Raw genomic sequence first — 22,008 nt, 5'->3', positions numbered from 1 at the left:
CTCCATGAGAGAAGCCCAAGCAAGACGCGCCCCGAGGAGCGTCTTGTCACGTGTCAACACTGGGTCTGACTGAGCGTCTCCAGGAGAGAGGCCCAAGCAAGACGCGCCCCGAGGAGCGTCTTGCCACATGTCAACAATGAGTCTGACTGAGGGCCTCCAGGAGAGAAGCCCAAGAAAGACGCGTCCCGAGGAGTGTCTTGCCACATGTCAGCACTCGGTCTGACTGAACGCCTCCAGGAGAGAAGCCCCAGCAAGACGCGCCCCGAGGAGCGTCTTGCCACATGTAAGCACTGGGTCTGACTGAGCGACTCCAGGAGAGAGGCCCCAGCAAGACGCGCCCCGAGGAGCGTCTTGCCTTATGTCAGCACTCGGTCTGACTGAGCGCCTCCAGGAGAGAGGCCCAAGCAAGACGCGTCCCGAGGAGTGTCTTGCCACATGTCAACAATGAGTCTGACTGAGGGCCTCCAGGAGAGAAGCCCAAGCAAGACGCGTCCCGAGGAGTGTCTTGCCACATGTCAACAATGGGTCTGACTGAGGGCTTCCAGGAGAGAAGCCCAAGCAAGACGCGCCCCGAGGAGCGTCTTGCCACATGTCAGCACTCGGTCTGACTGAGCGCCTCCACGAGAGAGGCCCAAGCAAGACGCACCCCGAGGAGCGTCTTGACACATGTCAACACTGGGGCTGACAGAGGAACTCCAGGAGAGAGGCCCAAGCAAGATGCGCCCCGAGGAGCGTCTTGCCACATGTAAACAATGGGTCTGACTGAGGGCCTCCAGGAGAGAAGCCCAAGCAAGACGCGCCCCTAGGAGCGTCTTGCCACATGTCAGCACTCGGTCTGACTGAGCGCCTCCAGGAGAGAGGCCCAAGCAAGACGCGCCCCGAGGAGCGTCTTGCCACATATCAACAATGGGTCTGACTGAGGGCCTCCATGAGAGAAGCCCAAGCAAGACGCGCCCCGAGGAGCGTCTTGTCACGTGTCAACACTGGGTCTGACTGAGCGTCTCCAGGAGAGAGGCCCAAGCAAGACGCGCCCCGAGGAGCGTCTTGCCACATGTAAGCACTGGGTCTGACTGAGCGCCTCCAGGAGAGAGGCCCCAGCAAGACGCGCCCCGAGGAGCGTCTTGCCTTATGTCAGCACTCGGTCTGACTGAGCGCCTCCAGGAGAGAGGCCCAAGCAAGACGCGCCCCGAGGAGAGTCTTGCCACATGTCAACAATGGGTCTGACTGAGGGCCTCCAGGAGAGAAGCCCAAGCAAGACGCGCCCCGAGGAGCGTCTTGCCACATGTCAACAATGGGTCTGACTGAGCGCCTCCAGGAGAGAGGCCCAAGCAAGACGCGCCCCGAGGAGCGTCTTGCCACATGTCACCACTGGGTCTGACTGAGCGCCTCCAGGAGAGAGGCCCAAGCAAGACGCGCCCCGAGGAGCGTCTTGCCACATGTCAACAATGGGTCTGACTGAGGGCCTCCAGGAGAGAAGCCCAAGCAAGACGCGTCCCGAGGAGCGTCTTGCCACATGTCAGCACTCGGTCTCACTGAACGCCTCCAGGAGAGAAGCCCCAGCAAGACGCGCCCCGAGGAGCGTCTTGCCACATGTAAGCACTGGGTCTGACTGAGCGCCTCCAGGAGAGAGGCCCAATTAAGACGCGCCCCGAGGAGCGTCTTGCCACATGTAAGCACTGGGTCTGACTGAGCGCCTCCAGGAGAGAAGCCCCAGCAAGACGCGCCCCGAGGAGCGTCTTACCACATGTCAGCACTCGGTCTGACTGAACGCCTCCAGGAGAGAAGCCCAAGCAAGACGCGCCCCGAGGACCGTCTTGCCACATGTGAGCACTCGGTCTGACTGCACGCCTCCAGGAGAGAAGCCCCAGCAAGACACGCCCCGAGGAGCGTCTTGCCACATGTAAGCACTGGGTCTGACTGAGCGCCTCCAGGAGAGAGGCCCCAGCAAGACGCGCCCCGAGGAGCGTCTTGCCTTATGTCAGCACTCGGTCTGACTGAGCGCCTCCAGGAGAGAGGCCCAAGCAAGACGCGCCCCGCGGAGCGTCTTGCCACATGTCAACAATGGGTCTGACTGAGGGCCTCCAGGAGAGAAGCCCAAGCAAGACGCGCCCCGAGGAGCGTCTTGCCACATGTCAGCACTCGGTCTGACTGAGCGACTCCAGGAGAGAGACCCAAGCAAGACGCACCCCGGGGAGCGTCTTGACACATGTCAACACTGGGGCTGACAGAGGGCCTCCAGGAGAGAGGCCCAAGCAAGATGCGCCCCGAGGAGCGTCTTGCCACATGTAAACAATGGGTCTGACTGAGGGCCTCCAAGAGAGAAGCTCAAGCAAGACGCGCCCCGAGGAGCGTCTTGCACCATGTTACACTGGGTCTGACTGAGCACCTCCAGGAGAGAGGCCCAAGCAAGACTCGCCCCGAGGAGCGTCTTGCCACATATCAACAATGGGTCTGACTGAGGGCCTCCATGAGAGAAGCCCAAGCAAGACGCGCCCCGAGGATTATCTTGCCACATGTCAGCACTCGGTCTGACTGAGCGACTCCAGGAGAGAGGCCCAAGCAAGACGCGCCCCGAGGAGCGTCTTGCCACATGTCACCACTGGGTCTGACTGAGTGCCTCCAGGAGAGAGGCCCAAGCAAGACTCGCCCCGAGGAGCGTCTTGCCACATATCAACAATGGGTCTGACTGAAGGCCTCCATGAGAGAAGCCCAAGCAAGACGCACCCCGAGGAGCGTCTTGACACATGTCAACACTGGGGCTGACAGAGGGCCTCCAGGAGAGAGGCCCAAGCAAGATGCGCCCCGAGGAGCGTCTTGCCACATGTCAACAATGGGTCTGACTGAGGGCCTCCAAGAGAGAAGCTCAAGCAAGACGCGCCCCGAGGAGCGTCTTGCACCATGTCAACACTGGGTCTGACTGAGCACCTCCAGGAGAGAGGCCCAAGCAAGACTCGCCCCGAGGAGCGTCTTGCCACATATCAACAATGGGTCTGACTGAGGGCCTCCATGAGAGAAGCCCAAGCAAGACGCGCCCCGAGGAGCGTCTTGCCACATGTCAGCACTCGGTCTGACTGAGCGCCTCCAGGAGAGAGGCCCAAGCAAGACGCACCCCGAGGAGCGTCTTGCCACATATCAACAATGGGTCTGACTGAGGGCCTCCATGAGAGAAGCCCAAGCAAGACGCGCCCCGAGGAGCGTCTTGTCACGTGTCAACACTGGGTCTGACTGAGCGTCTCCAGGAGAGAGGCCCAAGCAAGACGCGCCCCGAGGAGCGTCTTGCCACATGTCAACAATGAGTCTGACTGAGGGCCTCCAGGAGAGAAGCCCAAGAAAGACGCGTCCCGAGGAGTGTCTTGCCACATGTCAGCACTCGGTCTGACTGAACGCCTCCAGGAGAGAAGCCCCAGCAAGACGCGCCCCGAGGAGCGTCTTGCCACATGTAAGCACTGGGTCTGACTGAGCGACTCCAGGAGAGAGGCCCCAGCAAGACGCGCCCCGAGGAGCGTCTTGCCTTATGTCAGCACTCGGTCTGACTGAGCGCCTCCAGGAGAGAGGCCCAAGCAAGACGCGTCCCGAGGAGTGTCTTGCCACATGTCAACAATGAGTCTGACTGAGGGCCTCCAGGAGAGAAGCCCAAGCAAGACGCGTCCCGAGGAGTGTCTTGCCACATGTCAACAATGGGTCTGACTGAGGGCTTCCAGGAGAGAAGCCCAAGCAAGACGCGCCCCGAGGAGCGTCTTGCCACATGTCAGCACTCGGTCTGACTGAGCGCCTCCACGAGAGAGGCCCAAGCAAGACGCACCCCGAGGAGCGTCTTGACACATGTCAACACTGGGGCTGACAGAGGAACTCCAGGAGAGAGGCCCAAGCAAGATGCGCCCCGAGGAGCGTCTTGCCACATGTAAACAATGGGTCTGACTGAGGGCCTCCAGGAGAGAAGCCCAAGCAAGACGCGCCCCTAGGAGCGTCTTGCCACATGTCAGCACTCGGTCTGACTGAGCGCCTCCAGGAGAGAGGCCCAAGCAAGACGCGCCCCGAGGAGCGTCTTGCCACATATCAACAATGGGTCTGACTGAGGGCCTCCATGAGAGAAGCCCAAGCAAGACGCGCCCCGAGGAGCGTCTTGTCACGTGTCAACACTGGGTCTGACTGAGCGTCTCCAGGAGAGAGGCCCAAGCAAGACGCGCCCCGAGGAGCGTCTTGCCACATGTAAGCACTGGGTCTGACTGAGCGCCTCCAGGAGAGAGGCCCCAGCAAGACGCGCCCCGAGGAGCGTCTTGCCTTATGTCAGCACTCGGTCTGACTGAGCGCCTCCAGGAGAGAGGCCCAAGCAAGACGCGCCCCGAGGAGAGTCTTGCCACATGTCAACAATGGGTCTGACTGAGGGCCTCCAGGAGAGAAGCCCAAGCAAGACGCGCCCCGAGGAGCGTCTTGCCACATGTCAACAATGGGTCTGACTGAGCGCCTCCAGGAGAGAGGCCCAAGCAAGACGCGCCCCGAGGAGCGTCTTGCCACATGTCACCACTGGGTCTGACTGAGCGCCTCCAGGAGAGAGGCCCAAGCAAGACGCGCCCCGAGGAGCGTCTTGCCACATGTCAACAATGGGTCTGACTGAGGGCCTCCAGGAGAGAAGCCCAAGCAAGACGCGTCCCGAGGAGCGTCTTGCCACATGTCAGCACTCGGTCTCACTGAACGCCTCCAGGAGAGAAGCCCCAGCAAGACGCGCCCCGAGGAGCGTCTTGCCACATGTAAGCACTGGGTCTGACTGAGCGCCTCCAGGAGAGAGGCCCAATTAAGACGCGCCCCGAGGAGCGTCTTGCCACATGTAAGCACTGGGTCTGACTGAGCGCCTCCAGGAGAGAAGCCCCAGCAAGACGCGCCCCGAGGAGCGTCTTACCACATGTCAGCACTCGGTCTGACTGAACGCCTCCAGGAGAGAAGCCCAAGCAAGACGCGCCCCGAGGAGCGTCTTGCCACATGTCAGCACTCGGTCTGACTGCACGCCTCCAGGAGAGAAGCCCCAGCAAGACACGCCCCGAGGAGCGTCTTGCCACATGTAAGCACTGGGTCTGACTGAGCGCCTCCAGGAGAGAGGCCCCAGCAAGACGCGCCCCGAGGAGCGTCTTGCCTTATGTCAGCACTCGGTCTGACTGAGCGCCTCCAGGAGAGAGGCCCAAGCAAGACGCGCCCCGCGGAGCGTCTTGCCACATGTCAACAATGGGTCTGACTGAGGGCCTCCAGGAGAGAAGCCCAAGCAAGACGCGCCCCGAGGAGCGTCTTGCCACATGTCAGCACTCGGTCTGACTGAGCGACTCCAGGAGAGAGGCCCAAGCAAGACGCGCCCCGAGGAGCGTCTTGCCACATGTCACCACTGGGTCTGACTGAGTGCCTCCAGGAGAGAGGCCCAAGCAAGACGCGCCCCGAGGAGCGTCTTGCCACATGTCAACAATGAGTCTGACTGAGGGCCTCCAGGAGAGAAGCCCAAGCAAGACGCGTCCCGAGGAGTGTCTTGCCACATGTCAGCACTCGGTCTGACTGAACGCCTCCAGGAGAGAAGCCCCAGCAAGACGCGCCCCGAGGAGCGTCTTGCCACATGTAAGCACTGGGTCTGACTGAGCACCTCCAGGAGAGAGGCCCCAGCAAGACGCGCCCCGAGGAGCGTCTTGCCTTATGTCAGCACTCGGTCTGACTGAGCGCCTCCAGGAGAGAGGCCCAAGCAAGACGCGTCCCGAGGAGTGTCTTGCCACATGTCAACAATGAGTCTGACTGAGGGCCTCCAGGAGAGAATCCCAAGCAAGACGCGTCCCGAGGAGTGTCTTGCCACATGTCAACAATGGGTCTGACTGAGGGCCTCCAGGAGAGAAGCCCAAGTAAGACGCGCCCCTGAGGAGCGTCTTGCCACATGTCAGCACTCGGTCTGACTGAGAGCCTCCAGGAGAGAGGCCCAAGCAAGACGCACCCCGAGGAGCGTCTTGACACATGTCAACACTGGGGCTGACAGAGGAACTCCAGGAGAGAGGCCCAAGCAAGATGCGCCCCGAGGAGCGTCTTGCCACATGTAAACAATGGGTCTGACTGAGGGCCTCCAGGAGAGAAGCCCAAGCAAGACGCGCCCCGAGGAGCGTCTTGCCACATGTCAGCACTCGGTCTGACTGAGCGCCTCCAGGAGAGAGGCCCAAGCAAGACGCGCCCCGAGGAGCGTCTTGCCACATATCAACAATGGGTCTGACTGAGGGCCTCCATGAGAGAAGCCCAAGCAAGACGCGCCCCGAGGAGCGTCTTGCCACATGTCACTACTCGGTCTGACTGAGCGTCTCCAGGAGAGAGGCCCAAGCAAGACGCGCCCCGAGGAGCGTCTTGCCACGTGTCACCACTGGGTCTGACTGAGTGCCTCTAGGAGAGAGGCCCAAGCAAGACGCGCCCCGAGGAGCGTCTTGCCACGTGTCACCACTGGGTCTGATTGAGCGCCTCCAGGAGAGAGGCCACAGCAAGACGCGCCCCGAGGAGCATCTTGCCTTATGTCAGCACTCGGTCTGACTGAGCGCCTCCAGGAGAGAGGCCCAAGCAAGACGCGCCCCGAGGAGCATCTTGCCACATGTCAACAATGGGTCTGACTGAGCGCCTCCAGGAGAGAAGCCCAAGCAAGACGCGCCCCGAGGAGCGTCTTGTCACATGTCAACACTGGGTCTGACTGAGCGCCTCCAGGAGAGAAGCCCCAGCAAGACGCACCCCGAGGAGCGTCTTGCCACATGTGACTACTCGGTCTGACTGTGCGCCTCCAGGAGAGAGGCCCAAGCAAGACGCGCCCCGAGGAGCGTCTTGCCACATGTCAACACTGGGTCTGACTGAGGGCCTCCAGGAGAGAAGCCCAAGCAACACGCGCCCCGAGGAGCGTCTTGCCACATGTAAGCACCCGGTCCGACTGAGCGCCTCCAGGAGAGAGGCCCAAGCAAGATGCGCCCCGAGGAGCGTCTTGCCACATGTCAACAATGGGTCCGACTGAGGGCCTCGAGGAGAGAAGCCCAAGCAAGACGCGCCCCGAGGAGCGTCATCCCACATGTCACTACTCGGTCTGACTGAGCGCCTCCAGGAGAGAGGCCCAAGCAAGACGCGCCCCGAGGAGCGTCTTGCCATATGTAAACACTGGGTCTGACAGAGGGCCTCCAGGAGAGAGGCCCAAGCAATACGCGCCCCGAGGAGCGTGTTGCCACATGTCACCACTGGGTCTGACTGAGCGCCTCCAGGAGAGAGGCCCAAGCAAGACGCGCCCCGAGGAGCGTCTTGCCACATGTCAACACTTGGTCTGACTGAGCGCCTCCAGGAGAGAGGCCCAAGGAAGACGCGCCCCGAGGAGCGTCTTGCCACGCGTCAACACTGGGTCTGAATGAGCGTCTCCAGGAGAGAAGCTCAAGCAAGACGCGCCCCGAGGAGCCTCTTGCCACATGTCAGCACTCAGTCTGACTGAACGCCTCCAGGAGAGAAGCCCCAGCAAGACGCACCCCGAGGCGCTCAGTCAGACCCAGTGGTGACATGTGGCAACACGCTCCTCGGGGCGCGTATTGCTTGGGCCTCTCTGCTGGAGGCCCTCTGTCAGACCCAGTGTTTACATATGGCAAGACGCTCCTCGGGGCGCGTCTTGCTTGGGCCTCTCTCCTGGAGGCGCTCAGTCAGACACAGTGTTGACACGCAGCAAGACGCTCCTCGGGGCGCGTCTTGCTTGGGCCTCTCTCCTGGAGGCGCTCAGTCAGACCAAGTGTTGACATGTGGCAAGACGCTCCTCGGGGCGCGTCTTGCTTGGGCCTCTCTCCTGGAGGTGCTCAGTCAGACCCAGTGGTGACATGTGGCAACACGCTCCTCGGGGCGCGTATTGCTTGGGCCTCTCTCCTGGAGGCCCTCTGTCAGACCCATTGTTGACCAGTGGCAAGACGCTCCTCGGGGCGCGTCTTGCTTGGGCCTCTCTCCTGGAGGCCCTCATTCAGACCCAGTGTTGACACGTGGCAAGACGCTCCTCGGGGCGCGTCTTGCTTGGTCCTCTCTCCTGGAGGCCCTCTGTAAGACCCATTGTTGACATGTGGCAAGACGCTCCTCGGGGCGCGTCTTGCTTGGGCCTCTCTCCTGGAGGCGCTCAGTCAGACCGAGTGCTGACATAAGGCAAGATGCTCCTCGGGGCGCGTCTTGCTGGGGCCTCTCTCCTGGAGGCACTCAATCAGACCCAGTGGTGACACGTGGCAAGACGCTCCTCGGGGCGCGTCTTGCTTGGGCCTCTCTCCTGGAGGCACTCAGTCAGACCCAGTGGTGACACGTGGCAAGACGCTCCTCGGGGCCCGTCTTGCATGGGCCTCTCTCCTGGAGACGCTCAGTCAGACCGAGTAGTGACATGTGGCATGACGCTCCTCGGGGCGCGTCTTGCTTGGGCCTCTCTCCTGGAGGCGCTCAATCAGACCCAGTGGTGACATGTGGCAAGACACTCTTCGGGGAGCGTCTTGCTTGGGCCTCTCTCCTGGAGGCCCTCTGTCAGCCCCAGTGTTGACATGTGTCAAGACGCTCCTCGGGGTCCATCTTGCTTGGGCCTCTCTCCTGGAGGCGCTCAGTCAGACCGAGTGCTGACATGTGGCAAGACGCTCCTCGGGGCGCGTCTTGCTTGGGCCTCTCTCCTAGAGGCGTTCAGTCAGACCGAGTGTTGACATGTGGCAAGACGCTCCTCGGGGCGCGTCTTGCTGGGGCCTCTCTCCTGGAGGCGCTCAGTCAGACAAAGTGCTTACATGTGGCAAGACGCTCCTCGGGGCGCGTCTTGCTTGGGCCTCTCTCCTGGAGGCGCTCAGTCAGACCCAGTGCTTACATGTGGCAAGACGCTCCTCGGGGCGCGTCTTGCATGGGCCTCTCTCCAGGAGGCGCTCAGTCAGACCCAGTGGTGACATGTGACAAGACGCTCCTCGGGGCGCGTCTTGCTTGGGCTTCTCTCATGGAGGCCCTCAGTCAGACTCATTGTTGATATGTGGCAAGACGCTCCTCGGGGCGTGTCTTGCTGGGGCTTGTCTCCTAGAGGCGTTCAGTCAGACCGAGTGCCGACATGTGGCAAGACGCTCCTTGGGACGCGTCTTGCTTGGGCTTCTCTCCTCGAGGCCCTCAGTCAGACTCATTGTTGACATGTGGCAAGACGCTCCTCGGGGCGCGTTTTGCTTAGGCCTCTTTCCTGGAGGCGCTCAGTCAGACCCAGTGGTGACATGTGACAAGATGCTCCTCGGGGCGCGTCTTGCTTGGGCCTCTCTCCTGGAGGCGCTCAGTCAGACCCAGTGGTGACATGTGACAAGACGCTCCTCGGGGTGCGTCTTGCTTGGGCTTCTCTCATGGAGGCCCTCAGTCAGACCCATTGTTGATATGTGGCAAGACGCTCCTCGGGGCGAGTCTTGCTTGGGCCTCTCTCCTGGAGGTGCTCAGTCAGACCCAGTGTTGACATGGTGCAAGACGCTCCTCGGGGCGCGTCTTGCTTGGGCTTCTCTCTTGGAGGCCCTCAGTCAGACCCATTGTTGACATGTGGCAAGACGCTCCTCGGGGCGCGTCTTGCTTGGGCTTCTCTCCTGGAGGCCCTCAGTCAGACACAGTGTTGACACGTGGCAAGACGCTCCTCGGGGCGCGTCTTGCTTGGGCCTCTCTCCTGGAGGCGCTCAGTCAGACAAAGTGTTGACATGTGGCAAGACGCTCCTCGGGGCGCGTCTTGCTTGGGCCTCTCTCCTGGAGGTGCTCAGTCAGACCCAGTGGTGACATGTGGCAACACGCTCCTCGGGGCGCGTATTGCTTGGGCCTCTCTCCTGGAGGCCCTCTGTCAGACCCATTGTTGACATGTGGCAAGACGCTCCTCGGGGCGCGTCTTGCTTGGGCCTCTCTCCTGGAGGCCCTCAATCAGACCCAGTGTTGACACGTGGCAAGACGCTCCTCGGGGCGCGTCTTGCTTGGGCCTCTCTCCTGGAGGCGCTCAGTCAGACCGAGTGCTGACATGTGGCAAGACGCTCCTCGGGGCGCGTCTTGCTTGGGCTTCTCTCCTGGAGGCCCTCAGTCAGACCCATTGTTTACATGTGGCAAGACGCTCCTCGGGGCGCATCTTGCTTGGGCCTCTCTCCTGGAGGCGCTCAGTCAGACCGAGTGCTGACATGTGGCAAGACGCTCCTCGGGGCGTGTCTTGCTGGGGCTTCTCTCCTGGAGGCGCTAAGTCAGACCCAGTGTCTACATGTGACAAGACGCTCCTCGGGGCGCGTCTTGCTTGGGCCTCTCTCCTGGAGGCGCTCAGTCAGACCCAGAGGTGACATGTGGCAAGATGCTCCTCGGGGCGCGTCTTGCTTGGGCCTCTCTCCTGGAGGCCCTCTGTCAGACCCATTGTTGACATGTGGCAAGACGCTCCTCGGGGTGCGTCTTGCTGGGGCCTCTCTTCTGGAGGCGCTCAATCAGACCCAGTGGTGACACGTGGCAAGACGCTACTCGGGGCGCGTCTTGCTTGGGCCTCTCTCCTGGAGGCGCTCAGTCAGACCCAGTGGTGACATGTGGCAACACGCTCCTCGGGGCGCGTATTGCTTGGGCCTCTCTCCTGGAGGCCCTCTGTCAGACCCATTGTTGACATGTGGCAAGACGCTCCTCGGGGCGCGTCTTGCTTGGGCCTCTCTCCTGGAGGCCCTCAATCAGACCCAGTGTTGACACGTGGCAAGACGCTCCTCGGGGCGCGTCTTGCTTGGGCCTCTCTCCTGGAGGCGCTCAGTCAGACCCATTGTTGACATGTGGCAAGACACTCCTTGGGGAGCGTCTTGCTTGGGCCTCTCTCCTGGAGGCCCTTTGTCAGCCCCAGTGTTGACATGTGTCAAGACGCTCCTCGGGGTGCGTCTTGCTTGGGCCTCTCTCCTGAAGGCGCTCAGTCAGACCGAGTGCTGACATGTGGCAAGACGCTCCTCGGGGCGCGTCTTGCTTGGGCTTCTCTCCTGGAGGCCCTCAGTCAGACCCATTGTTGATCTGTGGCAAGACGCTCCTCGGGGCGCGTCTTGCTTGGGCTTCTCTCATGAAGGCCCTCAGTCAGACCCATTGTTGACATGTGTCAAGACGCTCCTCGGGGTGCGTCTTGCTTGGGCCTCTCTCCTGGAGGCGCTCAGTCAGACTGAGTGCTGACATGTGGCAAGACGCTCCTCGGGGCGTGTCTTGCTGGGCCTTCTCTCCTGGAGGCGTTCTGTCAGACCGAGTGCTGACATGTGGCAAGACGCTCCTCGGGGCGCGTCTTGCTGGGGCTTCTCTCCTGGAGGCGTTCAGTCAGACTGAGTGCTGACATGTGGCAAGAGGCTCCTCGGGGCGCGTCTTGCTTGGGCTTCTCTCCTGGAGGCCCTCAGTCAGACCCAGTGGTGACACGTGGCAAGACGCTCCTCAGGGCGCGTCTTGCTTGGGCCTCTCTCCTGGAGACGCTCAGTCAGACCCAGTGTTGACACGTGGCAAGACGCTCCTCGGGGCGCGTCTTCCTTGGGCCTCTCTCCTGGAGGCGCTCAGTCAGACCAAGTGTTGACATGTGGCAAGAAGCTCCTCGGGGCGCGTCTTGCTTGGGCCTCTCTCCTGGAGGCGCTCAGTCAGACCCAGTGGTGACATGTGGCAACACGCACCTCGGGGCGCGTATTGCTTGGGCCTCTCTCCTGGAGGCCCTCTGTCAGACCCAGTGTTTACATATGTGGTTGTAGGGGCTGTTGATTGGAGTACACTAAAACAAACCTGATCTCTCTAGGACATTCAGAAGCCAAGTTATAAGCCCACAAATGTGTAACTGGACTACTTCTTTAAATTGACACCAGATCCGGTGATCTTTGGGACATCGTTTGACCCCCTTAGGAAAGTGCTATCATCATGAAACGTTCAGATCACTTACAACTCAGTAGATTCTACCTTCCTGTAACGTTTCAGCCTGATTGGACCTTGTTTTCACAAAAATGAACCCAGAATGATGTGAAATTGTGCTTCGTGCAACATAATTCTGGGTGCCATTTAAAAACCATAAGTGCTAATGACTCCATTCCTTTTTGTGGTTGTAGGGGCTGTTGATTGGAGTATACTAAAACAAACCTGATCTCTCTAGGACATTCAGAAGCCAAGTTATAAGCCCACAAATGTGTAACTGGACTACTTCTTTAGACACCAGATCCGGTGACCTTTGGGACATGGTTTGACCCCCTTAGGGAAGTGCTATCATCATGAAACGTTCAGATCACTTACATTTTAATAGATTCTACCTTCCTGTAATGTTTCAGCCTGATTGTACCTTGTTTTCACACAAATGGACCCAGAATGATGTGAAATTGTGCTTCGTGCAACATAATTCTGGGTGCCATTTACAAACCATAAGTGCTAATGACTCCATTCCTTTTTGTGGTTGTAGGGGCTGTGTATTGGAGTACACTAAAACAAACCTGATCTCTCTAGGACATTCAGAAGCCAAGTTATAAGCCCACAAATGTGTAACTGGACTACTTCTTTAAATTGACACCAGATCCGGTGACCTTTGCGACATGGTTTGACCCCCTTAGGAAAGTGCTATCATCATGAAACGTTCAGATCACTTACAACTCAATAGATTCTACCTTCCTGTAACGTTTCTGCCTGATTGGACCTTGTTTTCACACAAATGAACCCAGAATGATGTGAAATTGTGCTTCGTGCAACATAATTCTGTGTGCCATTTACAAACCATAAGTGCTAATGACTCCATTCCTTTTTGTGGTTGTAGGGGCTGTTGATTGGAGTACATTAAAACAAACCTGATCTCTCTAGGACATTCAGAAGCCAAGTTATAAGCCTACAAAGATGTAACTGGACTACTTCTTTAAAGTGACACCAGGCCCGGTGACCTTTGGGACATGGTTTTACCCCCTATAGGAATGTGCGATCATCTTGAAACGTTCAGGTCCCTTACAACTCAATAGATTCTACCTTCCTGTAACGTTTCAGCCTGATTGGACCTTGTTTTCACACAAATGGACCCAGAATGATGTGAAATTGTGCTTCGTGCAACATAATTCTGGGTGCCATTTAAGAACCATAAGTGCTAATGACTCCATTCCTTTTTGTGGTTGTGGGGGCTGTTGATTGGAGTACACTAAAACAACCCTGATCTCTCTAGGACATTCAGAAGCCAAGTTATAAGCCCACAAAGGTGTAACTGGACTACTTCTTTAAAGTGACACGAGGCCCGGTGACCTTTGGGACATGGTTTGACCCCCTATAGGAAAGTGCTATCATCATGAAACGTTCAGATCACTTACAACTCAATAGATTCTACCTTCCTGTAACGTTTCTGCCTGATTGGACCTTGTTTTCACACAAATGAACCCAGAATGATGTGAAATTTCGCTTCGTGCAACATAATTCTGGGTGCCATTTACAAACCATAAGTGCTAATGAATCCATTCCTTTTTGTGGTTGTAGGGGCTGTTGATTGGAGTACATTAAAACAAACCTGACCTCTCCAGGACATTCAGAAGCCAAGTTATAAGCCCACAAATGTGTAACTGGACTACTACTTTAAATTGACACCAGATCCGGTGACATTTGGGACATGGTTTGACCCCCTTAGGAAAGTGCTATCATCATGAAACGTTCAGATCACTTACAACTCAATAGATTCTACCTTTCTGTAACGTTTCAGCCTGATTGGACCTTGTTTTCACACAAATGAACGCAGAATGATGTGAAATTGTGCTTCGTGCAACATAATTCTGGGTGCCATTTAAAAACCATAAGTGCTAATGACTCCATTCCTTTTTGTGGTTGTAGGGGCTGTTGATTGGAGTATACTAAAACAAACCTGATCTCTCTAGGACATTCAGAAGCCAAGTTATAAGCCCACAAATGTGTAACTGGACTACTTCTTTAGACACCAGATCCAGTGACCTTTGGGACATGGTTTGACCCCCTTAGGGAAGTGCTATCATCATGAAACCTTCAGATCACTTACATTTTAATAGAGTCTACCTTCCTGTAATGTTTCAGCCTGATTGGACCTTGTTTTCACACAAATGGACCCAGAATGATGTGAAATTGTGCTTCGTGCAACATAATTCTGGGTGCCATTTACAAACCATAAGTGCTAATGACTCCATTCCTTTTTGTGGTTGTAGGGGCTGTTGATTGGAGTACACTAAAACAAACCTGATCTCTCTAGGACATTCAGAAGCCAAGTTATAAGCCCACAAATGTGTAACTGGACTACTTCTTTAAATTGACACCAGATCCGGTGACATTTGGGACATGGTTTGACCCCCTTAGGAAAGTGCTATCATCATGAAACATTCAGATCACTTACAACTCAATAGATTCTACCTTCCTGTAACGTTTCAGCCTGATTGGACCTTGTTTTCACACAAATGAACCCAGAATGATGTAAAATTGTGCTTCGTGCAACATAATTCTGGGTGCCATTTAAAAACCATAAGTGCTAATGACTCCATTCCTTTTTGTGGTTGTAGGGGCTGTTGATTGGAGTACACTAAAACAAACCTGATCGCTCTAGGACATTCAGAAGCCAAGTTATAAGCCCACAAATGTGTAACTGGACTACTTCTTTAAATTGACACCAGATCTGGTGACCTTTGGGACATGGTTTGACCCCCTTAGGAAAGTGCTATCATCATGAAATGTTCAGATCACTTACAACGCAATAGATTCTACCTTCCTGTAACGTTTCAGCCTGATTGGACCTTGTTTTCACACAAATGAACCCAGAATGATGTGAAATTGTGCTTCGTGCAACATAATTCTGGGTGCCATTTAAAAACCATAAGTCTAATGACTCCATTCCTTTTTGTGGTTGTAGGGGCTGTTGACTGGAGTATACTAAAACAAACCTGATCTCTCTAGGACATTCAGAGGCCAAGTTATAAGCCCACAAATTTGTAACTGGACTACTTCTTTAGACACCAGATCCGGTGACCTTTGGGACATGGTTTGACCCCCTTAGGAAAGTGCTATCATCATGAAACGTTCAGATCACTTACAACAATAGATTCTACCTTCCTGTAACGTTTCAGCCTGATTGGACCTTGTTTTCACACAAATGAACCCAGAATGATGTGAAATTGTGCTTCGTGCAACATAATTCTGGGTGCCATTTAAAAACCATAAGTGCTAATGTCTCCATTCCTTTTTGTGGTTCTAGGGGCTGTTGATTGGAGTACACTAAAACAAACCTGATCTCTCTAGGACATTCAGAAGCCAAGTTATAAGCCCACACACAAAGATGTAACTGGACTACTTCTTTAAAGTGACACTTGGCCCGGTGACCTTTGGGACATGGTTTGACCCCCTATAGGAATGTGCGATCATCTTGAAACGTTCAGATCACTTACAACTTAATAGATTCTACCTTCTTGTAGCGTTTCAGCCGGATTGGACCTTGTTTTCACACAAATTGCCTCAGAATCATGTGAAATTGTGCTTAGTGCAGCATAATTCTGGGTGCCATTTAAGAACCATAAGTGCTAATGACTCCATTCCTTTTTGTGGTTGTAGGGGCTGTTGATTGGAGTACACTAAAATAAACCTGATCTCTCTAGGACATTCAGAAGCCAAGTTATAAGCCCACAAATGTGTAACTGGACTACTTCTTTAAATTGACACCAGATCCGGTGACCTTTGGGACATGGTTTGACCCCCTTAGGAAAGCGCTATCATCATGAAACGTTCAGATCACTTACAACTCAATAGATTCTAGCTTCCAGTAACGTTTCAGCCTGATTGGACCTTGTTTTCACACAAATGAACCCAGAATGATGTGAAATTGTGCTTCGTGCAAAATAATTCTGGGTGCCATTTACAAACCATAAGTGCTAATGACTCCATTCCTTTTTGTGGTTGTAGGGGCTGTTGATTGGAGTACACTAAAACAAACCTAACCTCTCTAGGACATTCAGAAGCCAAGTTATAAGCCCACAAAGGTGTAACTAAACTACTTCTTTAAAGTGACACCAGGCCCGGTGACCTTTGGGACATGGTTTTACCCCCTATAAGAATGTGCGATCATCTTGAAACCTTCAGATCACTTACAACTCAATAGATTCTACCTTCTTGTAGCGTTTCAGCCTGATTGGACCTTGTTTTCACACAAATGGACCCAGAATGATGTGAAATTGTGCTTCGTGCAACATAATTCTGGGTGCCATTTACAAACCATAAGTGCTAATGACTCCATTCCTTTTTGTGGTTGTAGGGGCTGTTGATTGGAGTACACTAAAACAAACCTGATCTCTCTAGGACATTCAGAAGCCAAGTTATAAGCCCACAAATGTGTAACTGGACTACTTCTTTAAATTGACACCAGATCCGGTGATCTTTGGGACATGGTTTGACCCCCTTAGGAAAGTGCTATCATCATGAAACATTCAGATCACTTACAACTCAATAGATTCTACCTTCCTGTAACGTTTCAGCCTGATTGTACCTTGTTTTCACACAAATGAACCCAGAATGATGTGAAATTGTGCTTCGTGCAACATAATTCTGGGTGCCATTTACAAACCATAAGTGCTAATGACTCCATTTCCCCAAACAAAGCTATTCAGTCCAACATGGCCGGCGAAGAGCTAGAATTCCTCTTACTGATCGGACTTATGTTAAGCGTAATCCTGCGCACACGAAAACGCATTAGAGACCTGGATGATGAAGCTCAATTGGTAATAAAGGAATCACGGGAGTAGTGTGAAACGCTCCGCCGCGCGTGTAGGAGACGGTACCGTAGGAGGCGAGCTGCCATGGTTCGCCGCATGCTTCAGGAGACCGCGACCCGGCGTATATTGAAACATTCACGACCAAGTGGCGAAGTTTTCTGGTCAAACGCGTTGAAAAACTTTGGAGATGAGGAGTGGTATCAACATTTTCGAATGTCTCGCAGGACCTTCAACTACCTGTTAAGCTTGCTTAGGCCTGTTTTGGCACGGAAAACTACAAACAGGCGCAGGCCTTACGAACCTTCCCTCAGGCTAGCCGTTGTTATCTGGTGGTATGCCACACCGAGCGAATACAGAACCATAAGCTGCCTGTTTGGTGTTGGTATATCCACTGTCTGTGTTTTTTTGCGAGAGGTGACAAGTGCTCTGAAGGACCGTTTGCTAGAATGTTTCATTTCATTACCAAAGCTGGACCAGCTACAGGTCACAATGGATGGATTTGCTGCACGCGGCTACCCAATGTGTGGTGGAGCTATAGATGGAAGCCACATTCCAATCATTGCTCCGAAGGACGATCCAGCTTCATATCACAACAGAAAAGGCTGGCATTCCATTGTTCTGCAGGCTGTTGTTGACCACCGTTTCTAGTAAGACTGGTTTTGTGAGAGCATGAATTTCTATGTTGTTGTCAAGAGCAAATTTACATTTTATGCATCCCTTTGTTGTTTGGGGCTGTTATGTTGCAGCACTAACGAAATGCTTTGTTCAGTTTCACAGATGTTTATGTTGGTTGGCCTGGTCGAACGCATGACGCCAGAGTACTCAGCAACTCTACCATCTTCATCAAAGCCGAACAACAAGATGGCTACCTGTTCCCCCGTGAGGTATGCCTTAACATCTAAATCTGCGCGCGCACACACACACACACACCCCTACACCTCTAATCTTGGTTTTCTGTCCTTCTAGATGTCCAGAGACATCAATGGTGTAGAGGTTCCCGTTCATCTGATTGGGGGTGCGGCATATCCACTGAAGAAGTGGCTGATGAAGGGGTTCACACAACACCATCGTCTGACGCCTGAACAAAGCACCTTCAACTATCGTTTAAGCTCTGCTCGGATGGTTGTTGAAAATGCATTTGGGCGGCTTAAGGGCCGCTGGAAGTGTCTGGCCAAGCGTTGTGATGTGGACATTCACATTATGCCGGACATTGTGATTGCTTGTTGCATTCTTCACAATGTCTGCGAGATCAACAAAGACAATTACCTTGCTGAATGGAATACTGATGCCACTGAACTACCTGAACCTAATGCAGAAGCTGTGTATGCCCCTCCAGTTGGAGGGGCACAGCAAATTCGAGGGGCAATCATGTCAGTACTTTAACTGCATTTCAAATTGATTGTGCTTCTTGTCCAAAACTGCGTTGTACATTTTGGGACTGTAACTATGTCTGCTTCCCCTAATTAAAAAGAAAACTTTTAACAGTGTTAACCATTCTTCACATAGATGAGAATGTATTCATAGTTTCACCCAAAAAGGTTTTTATTTGCCAAGCAAAAAAAGTAAAATAGACACTGCAAACAGAGGTATAAGTTGTGTTGTGCAAAATCTGTCATTTCAAGTAAAAGACATTTAATTAAAATGTGCAAAACTTGTCCAAAAAAATTAAACTCAATAACAACCCCCCCCCCCCCCCCATTTAATCGAGACTAAAGATTTGCCATGAAAGGCTTGTATAAAAAAAAACACAAAAAACAACTTATTTTAGTAGATTGTATAAATGGCAAAAGTTTAAATAAAGTGTAACAAATAAAAACTGAAAATTAATACTGAAATGAAACTGTCTACAGATGGAGAATGTGGGGTGCAACAGTCTGCACTGATGGAGCTCTGCAGGTCAGAATGTTACATCAGCCAGTGAAGGTGGAGGGACAATGAACTACAAATTGTGGTAGTTTGGACCCGGCATCCATTCCTGCTGTGGCTGAGTCAACCTGTTAACAAGTTGACGCATCAAAGATGTTATATCCTGGAATGTAGCCACTTCTTGTCGCCTGACCGCTAAGTATTCACGCATATATTGCTGTTCAAACTCCCTCTGCTCCTGCATTAATTCTCTGTCACGCTGATGGCTTCTCTCATCCATGCGTTCCAAAGCCTCGCTCCATTCTGTGTAGGAAGACTTGTCTCTCTTCCTCTTTCTTTGCCTTGGAGTGCTGGATGCCGCCTGCGATGGGGTGCTGCATGATGGCCCTATTGAAAAAGGCAGACATTAGTGTCACATATATGCTGTAGTGTTTCAATGTATTTTGTGCAGTGGGGTGATTATCTGAATATGGTGCACTACAGGTTTACCACAAAGACAAACATTTAAACTCAACTCAGATATAGTAACAAAATACATGTTCAAAATGGGACACGTAATGTATGTCCTCCATTTTTTGGTGAGTTTTCCAATAACTGTAACCCCCAATGTGCACGTAATTCAAACACGTCACCCAGCGCTTTTCTCATCACGTGCTCAGTTGGAGCAGTTTAGATACCAGAAGTTAAAAGCCTGCTGTTTAGGTCGCAGTTGTCTGCAATTAACGTTTTTATAGCTATAAGCTGTACATCTGCACACCCAGTCTTACAACAGCATCTGCTTGCTAACGTGAATATTTACCTGCTATGGAAGAGCAGTCACTGTCCGACGCGACTTGGGGCCTGTGGTTCTCGCTGCCTTCCGTTGCGTCTTCTTGGGCCCTCTCAAAGGAGCTGCAGCTGGCCTCAGAGCAGTCCTCTGGTCGGTTGGAAGCCGCCGCCATGCTTCCACACACCACAACAGGGTTTGTGGTTTTTTGAGCACCCCATATAGCTTCACATAAGTCGAAGTAGCCCCACTCCATCCGGTCGTTACCACTTCTCCTATTGTGGTCACATACCTCGTGGTATCGACGCTTTAAGGCCTTGAGCTTCGATATGGCCTGTTGTTTGCTCCAGTGCGTTCCCAGATCACGCAACTTCGTTATTAGGCGGTCGTAGGTGACAGAGTCTCGCGCTGTACCTTGAATACTTTTCATAATGACCATGTCTCCCCTCACCGTGAGTAGGTCTCGAATCTCTGAATCTGTCCAATTGGTCGACATGTTGGAGATGCTGTTCAGATGTTCGCCTTCTTTCCTCTGTGTGTTTGTGCTCAGGACTCGGGACATCATGTGGTATACCTTCCCGGTCACGTGACATATACGTTATCTAGGTGCGCACAGCATCGCCCGGTCCCCTCCTCCCCCCTCCCCCTTGTCCGGAAATTTATCTCACCAGTCTGAAAGCAGCCACCCTGTCCGTAACAAGTCCGGACCTGTTACTAGGGGCTTCGTCCGGAGAAATTCCGGAGCACGTTATCCGGATGTTTGTTGCACGAAGCACAATTTCACATCATTCTGGTTTCATTTGTGTGAAAACAAGGTCCAATCAGGCTGAAACGTTACAGGAAGGTAGAATCTATTTAGTTGTAAGTGATCTGAACGTTTCATGATGATAGCACTTTCCTAAGGGGGTCAAACCATGTCGCAAAGGTCACCGGATCTGGTGTCAATTTAAAGAAGTAGTCCAGTTACACATTTGTGGGCTTATAACTTGGCTTCTGAATGTCCTAGAGATATCAGGTTTGTTTTAATGTACTCCAATCAACAGCCCCTACAACCACAAAAAGGAATGGAGTCATTAGCACTTATGGTATGTAAATGGCACCCAGAATTATGTTGCACGAAGCACAATTTCACATCATTCTGGGTTCATTTGTGTGAAAACAAGGTCCAATCAGGCTGAAATGTTACAGGAAGGTAGAATGTATTGAGTTGTAAGTGATCTGAACGTTTCATGATGATAGCACTTTCCGAAGGGGGTCACACCATGTCCCAAAGGTCACCGGATCTGGTGTCAATTTAAAGAAGTAGTCCAGTTACAAATTTGTGGGCTTATAACTTGGCTTCTGAATGTCCTAGAGAGATCAGGTTTGTTTTAATGTACTCCAATCAAGAGCCCCTACAAACACAAAAGGGAATGGAGTCATTAGCACTTATGGTTTGTAAATGGCACCCAGAATTATGTTGCACGAAGCACAATTTCACATCATTCTGGGTCCATTTGTGTGAAAACAAGGTCCAATCAGGCTGAAACGCTACAAGAAGGTAGAATCTATTGAGTTGTAAGTGATCTGAACATTTCAAGATGATCGCACATTCCTATAGGGGGTAAAACCATGTCCCAAAGGTCACCGGGCCTGGTGTCACTTTAAAGTAGTAGTCCAGTTACACCTTTTGGGCTTATAACTTGGCTTCTGAATGTCCTAGATAGGTTAGTTTGTTTTAGTGTACTCCAATCAACAGCCCCTAAAACCACAAAAAGGAATGGAGTCATTAGCACTTATGGTTTGTAAATGGCACCCAGAATTATGTTGCACGAAGCACAATTTCACATCATTCTGGGTTCATTTGTGTGGAAACAAGGTCCAATCAGGCTGAAACGTTACAGGAAGGTAGAATCTATTGAGTTGTAAGTGATCTGAACGTTTCATGATGAGAGCACTTTCCTAAGGGGGCCAAACCATGTCCCAAAGGTCACCGGATCTGGTGTCAATTTAAAGAAGTAGTCCAGTTACACATTTGTGGGCTTATAACTTGGCTTCTGAATGTCCTAGAGAGATCAGGTTTGTTTTAGTGTACTCCAATCAACAGCCCCTACAAACACAAAAAGGAATGGAGTCATTAGCACTTAAGGTTTGTAAATGACACCCAGAATTATGTTGCAGGAAGAGCAATTTCACATCATTCTGGGTCCATTTGTGTGAAAACAAGGTCCAATCAGGCTGAAACGCTACAAGAAGGTAGAATCTATTGAGTTGTAAGTGATCTGAACGTTTCAAGATGATCGCTCATTCCTATAGGGGTTAAAACCATGTCCCAAAGGTCACCGGGCCTGGTGTCACTTTAAAGAAGTAGTCCAGTTACACCTTTGTGGGCTTATAACTTGGCTTCTGAATGTCCTAGAAAGGTTAGGTTTGTTTTAGTGTTCTCCAATCAACAGCCCCTACAACCACAAAAAGGAATGGAGTCATTAGCACTTATGGTTTGTAAATGGCACCCAGAATTATGTTGCACGAAGAACAATTTCACATCATTCTGGGTTCATTTGTGTGAAAACAAGGTCCAATCAGGCTGAAACGTTACAGGAAGGTAGAATCTATTGAGTTGTAAGTGATCTGAATGTTTCATGATGATAGCACTTTCCTAGGGGGGTCAAACCATGTCCCAAAGGTCACCGGATCTGGTGTCAATTTAAAGTAGTAGTC

The sequence above is a fragment of the Nothobranchius furzeri genome, chromosome 15, assembly GCF_043380555.1.
Source record: "Nothobranchius furzeri strain GRZ-AD chromosome 15, NfurGRZ-RIMD1, whole genome shotgun sequence".
Lineage (NCBI taxonomy): Eukaryota > Metazoa > Chordata > Actinopteri > Cyprinodontiformes > Nothobranchiidae > Nothobranchius > Nothobranchius furzeri.
The sequence above is the reverse complement of the archived record's forward strand: the minus strand, read 5'-3'. Positions refer to the sequence as shown.